The sequence below is a fragment of the Palaemon carinicauda genome, chromosome 13 (genome assembly GCF_036898095.1).
Source record: "Palaemon carinicauda isolate YSFRI2023 chromosome 13, ASM3689809v2, whole genome shotgun sequence".
Classification (NCBI taxonomy): domain Eukaryota; kingdom Metazoa; phylum Arthropoda; class Malacostraca; order Decapoda; family Palaemonidae; genus Palaemon; species Palaemon carinicauda.
In genome coordinates, this window is record NC_090737.1 from 84,765,540 (window position 1) to 84,770,881 (window position 5,342).

Genomic DNA, 5,342 nt, shown 5'->3' on the forward strand with positions numbered 1-5,342 from the left:
GACACTGAGAATAAGCGTGATAGAACGTAACCATCAATTCCACAATAAACATAGTGTCACCACTACTATATTTTAGGTCATAGTGATATCTATTTCAGGTAAAGAAAGAATTTTAGTAGAGAAATAAAAAAACATAAACGGGTTACTCCAGGGCACGATGACAAAATTTGCATGATTATGCTTAATGTTACTTTGGTGATAAAAAAAAAGAAAAAAAAAAAACATGAGGTGAAGAGTAGAAGAGAAGACATCATATGAAGAGGATGTGATGCCTTCACTCGTGATGGGTTTATGGTTTTGTAGGCACCCGGTGCCAAACCTGCAAGGAAAATGATCATTTATGACATGGGGGCTGAACAAAACTTCTTGTATGGAACAGAGCTTTCGTTTGAGAATGAATTGTTACCCTTGTAATTAGCCAACAATATCAACGATCAAGGAAAATCCATATATGTTCCAAATGAGTACCCTGAATATATTATATAGAGCACTGGAGCTTCCTTAAATGAGAAAGAACGAAAATAGTACTCCTCCAGAATCTTTGGCAAGTGTGATCGGAAAGGCGTTCAAGGGTGTTATACAAACAAGGCAATTATTATCAACGTACAGGAGGGTCTCTCTAATACCAGCTCAGGAACAAGATTCAGAATTTAAAAGAACATGGAAACAATTTTGATCTCTTGCTGAACTCGAGGCCAAGCCCTCAGGTTACGAATTAAAAGGTGAAGTCTTAATACACAAATGGTGGCCCATGAAACTTCATGCTGATAGCTACTCTATGCAATTCCTGGCCGTGTCCAATAGATTTTCGCTGATAAAATCCTACCAAAATATCGGATATGGGTCACATGTTGGAAATAGGTATTTGAAAGCCACAGCCTAATTGGCAAAATATGCAATAATGTCTAATGTGAATAATAAAGGCAGTTACCAGAGTAAATCTAAGAAATTGAAAGGGTAACTTAGCTAAATTTAGAGGCAACCAGAGAGAGAGACTTTGTACACGTCGTTACTGAAGGCCCTTCCACTCATTGATACTTTACTGTAGTATGACGTAGTTACTAGCCACTTTATGAATGAAGACACAAAACACAGCTACCCTATACACTTCTCTCTCTCTCTCTCTCTCTCTCTCTCTCTCTCTCTCTCTCTCTCTCTATATATATATATATATATATATATATATATATATATATATATATATATATATATATATATATATATGTTTGCTTTAGGCATAACTACATTGTAGTGCAATATGATACTCATAATTCATAATCTAAGTACTTGGGTTATAACATAAATTTCATAATACATTAATCCAATTATTCTGCTTAACTGCATTAAAACTGAAATGGGAAATAAATTTATGCAAAGATCTAAATATAAAACTATGTAAAAGCATATGTTGAAGTTTGTTTAAGATTAAGAAAAAACTTGTTTGAATCTGAGTCTTGCTCATTGAACTGACCATAATTAAAGAAGTATCGTTACAAGTACAGAAATCAATATTTCTACATGAGTATAAGGAAAAAAAGAAAAGAAAATAGAGAAAACAAATCAAAATAATTTTTATTCATTTTCATCATCGTCATCATCCAGGTATATGTCTTCTATATCCTCATCATCGTTGTCCAAGTTTATAATGATAGGTCCAACAGGCTCTTGAATGTTGTCCATTGACCAATACCCATCCTCAAAGGCTCGATATCGTTTCACTGCAGACCCCTAAACACTTTCAGTGGCCAAAAGCTTGGCTTCCTCCAGTCTTGCCTATAAGTCTGCCCGGGTGAAATGCTGTAAAGATGAACGCATATGACGTTTCATACACGTCCACACTTGCTCAATGGCATTGAGCTCTGGGTGGGCAGGTGGCCGACGTACCACCTCGTGGCCCCACTCTCGAATTATGTTGTTCTTGATGTACTGTGGTTTTGGCTTGATCTGTTGACATATGAGCAACAGCTCAGGTCTTGTGGCACCGTCTGGGGCAGGGATTCAGCAACTCTGAAGCTAGGAAATAAGGTCTGTTTTCTTGGTGGCCCTGGTAGGACACCGACACTTGTCTAATAGCTGGCTTTGATAAGGTGCGTTGTCGAGCACCAACACTGATGGTTCAGGCAGCAATGGTAGAAGCTGCGTTGTTAACCAGCGTATGAACAACTCGCTTATCATTTCCCCGTGGTAATCGCCACTTGTACTCTTTGCAGGATAACAAAAGAAAGAGCCTTCAATAAATCCATTTGCTGTGCCAGCTGCCACCACCACCAAGCGCTCTCCCTCGCCAGGTGATACCTGTAGGCTATGCGTGGCACTAGTAGCTGGTTGTGTGGTGTCCACCCTCTCTCTGTTGGGGCTCATTCTGGTGGTGAACCACGTCTCATTGACATATACTATCTTTAATCCATCTTCTCGCTTACGCTTCAGAGCCCGGAGAGCCCCGATCCGTCGGCAAAACATATCAACTGACTTTTTTGCAAGATACATTTTTCGTTGAGACGTTTTATATCTGAATCCAATATATTGCAGGAGCTGCCACACCGCTATCTCGTAGGTTGTTTCAGGGATTATGGTGGCTGTCTTCAAATCTGTCATCAGGGTTATAACTGTAAATACTTGCTTTGCAGTAAATATCTCGTGAACAAACCAAAGAATGGCACCCAGTGTAAAATTATCAAAGACTTGCGGTATAGGAAATACTCGGCCAGCAGAATCATGCGAGATCACTGGTCTGTTACGGTGAACAATCTTCCTCACAGAAAGCAACGTGATACTCATGAAATTTGCCAAAGATCAGTATTTAGCCAGTGAATAAAATTGCATTATATGTTATACTTTGTTTACTCTACGCACATGTTCATGCAAAGAAATTAATAATATCATAAGTCATAATAATCACATTAATATTCGTCACAGTTATTATCATTATTGTTCTTATTAATATGATCATCATTATTGTTATTATTCATACTTTGACATCGAGGAAGAGTTTGAGTAGAATATTTAGATATATATGAATGCCTTACATATATGAACTTAGACATATATAGTACATATATGCACATACACATAATTAATAAATGAAGCTTTATTTATAAATGTGTGTGTGTGTAAGTAGAGTGTGTATGTATATATATATTTATAAATATATATATATATATATATATATACATATATATATATATATATATATAGATATATATATATATATATATACATATATATATATACATATATATATATATATATCTTAATATATATATATATATATATATCTTAATATATATATATATATATATATCTATATATATGCATACATATATATATATATATATATGTGTGTATATATATATATATATATGTGTGTATATATATATATATATATATGTGTGTGTATATATATATATATATATATATGCATATATATATATATATATATATAAGGAGATTAGTAGAATAGGTAATTTGTTATATATGGTTGGTGAAGCTAGTCAGTGAGATAGTTTGTAGTCAAAAAAAATCTGTCATCTCTTATTTTTATTGTGAAAATTTAGAAATACTTTGATATAAACAAAATATATTTATATATCATCTCTATTCCAAACTCGTCATTCAAGTATGACCCCTGTAAAATCTACTTTAGGCTTCTTGTCTGAATCATTTGGCGTTTGTGCATGATCTGTTATCCACTTATATGTCAATATTAATCATATGACGCATGCAGTTCTTCCCTTTTTTGCATACTGCAAAAACACGCAGCACAAAAGCAGTCTTGCAGCCACGAGGATAATTTGCCAGGCCTGCCATGAGTGAAGCACCAGACAGCAGTTACTTAGAACAGATTGACTTTGACGTATGAATGCTCTGCTGTACTCCTCCGGTTATCGGCGTGTTTACTATTATGAATGTAAAGTTTACTGGGTATTACGTAGGATGTCATAGTTCACATCATAACTACCCTCTCTCTGGGTGAGTCTAAATTTAGCTAAGTTATCCTTTCAATTTCTTAGATTTACTCTAGTAAGTGCTTTTATTATTCACATTAGACATTACTGCATATTTTTGCCGATTAGGCTGTGGCTTCAAATACCTATTTCCAAAATGTGATCCTTAACCGATGTTTTGATAGTATTTTATCAATAAATTGGGCACAACCCTGAAATGGATATTAGTAAACTAATCTACGTAAAGAGATATGTCAAACACTGGACAGAGAGGAAATTTTAAGGTTGGTCCTAGAGCTATCAATGGGAAGATACAAATTACTCGAGAAAATTGCCGCCACCCAAATTTACTTAGGTAATCTGGAACGTGAGAGTAACAGAATGTTGTCCTAACTCTCACTCATGCCTAGTGACAAGGAAGAGAAATTTAAATCTTTTCAAGAGGCCATTGAACCAATTTCCATTACTGGAGAGACCTTATCTAATTCCATAACGAATATTTGCAGAATTCTTCAAAAGAGTGAAAATGGACATGATCATTTGTTGATAATGGTTTGTACTTCAACAATCAGTATTATAGTTTATCTTTTGTGAGCTGCAATATGCACCATCATGTCAAGTACTCAGGTACAATCTATGACCATGTCTATGCTGAATAATGATCATAGAAATAATTAAAGGTATCTTTAATGATTATCTTTATCCCCTTGTTAGTTGCGCCTCGTAACGTCAACATAGGTAGGTTTACAAATGACGTCAGTGATTACTGTAAAAGGTTGGTAAGTCCTGAGCCTGAAAGCCATTTTGTTACTGCTAGGATCACCAACGAGTTTACAAATTGGGACTAAAATGCATTGTTTCCACGTCCTACCATCTACTTCTCAAAGTTGTACGGAAATGTTTTATTCCACACTGTAAAGTGAGCTGCCCAGGAACTGTAGATAGTTTTTTTGCCTTTCGAGATTCATAGCATGGAACTCTGAAGTTTTCCAAATTCCAGCTAGTCTTTGGACAAATACGTGGACCTCTCAATACCTTGACGAAGGATTGGCCTACAAACGAATACAGAAGCAATGTGGTAACATTTTGACAACTCCTGTGTAAAGCTTTCCAGGCAGTTCACAAGGAGATGCATAAGTCTCAGGAAAATATATGACTGTTAGGACTAAACAAATGAGACAAGGGTACAAACAATGAAGGTGGTGTGCTTATTTATATTCAAATTCTTATCAGTGTTGTAGGGGTCAAGTGTCAGGGGAAGTATAATCTTAGTGAATTGGACTATGTGGTAGTGAGAGAGCCCATGGTGCAAAATGTCAAAAAATTAATAAAACAACAACAGTGGTATTTACATTAAAAGAATTTTACAATATTGCCCTGCTCTTCGTCGAGTTTATT

At 35.3% G+C, this 5,342-nt stretch overlaps 1 pseudogene; it reads right to left on the reverse strand.

Moving 5' to 3' along the window:
* Positions 1–1,738: 1,738 nt before the first annotated feature.
* LOC137651685 (uncharacterized) lies at positions 1,739–3,940 on the reverse strand (annotated as a pseudogene).
* Positions 3,941–5,342: the final 1,402 nt, after the last annotated feature.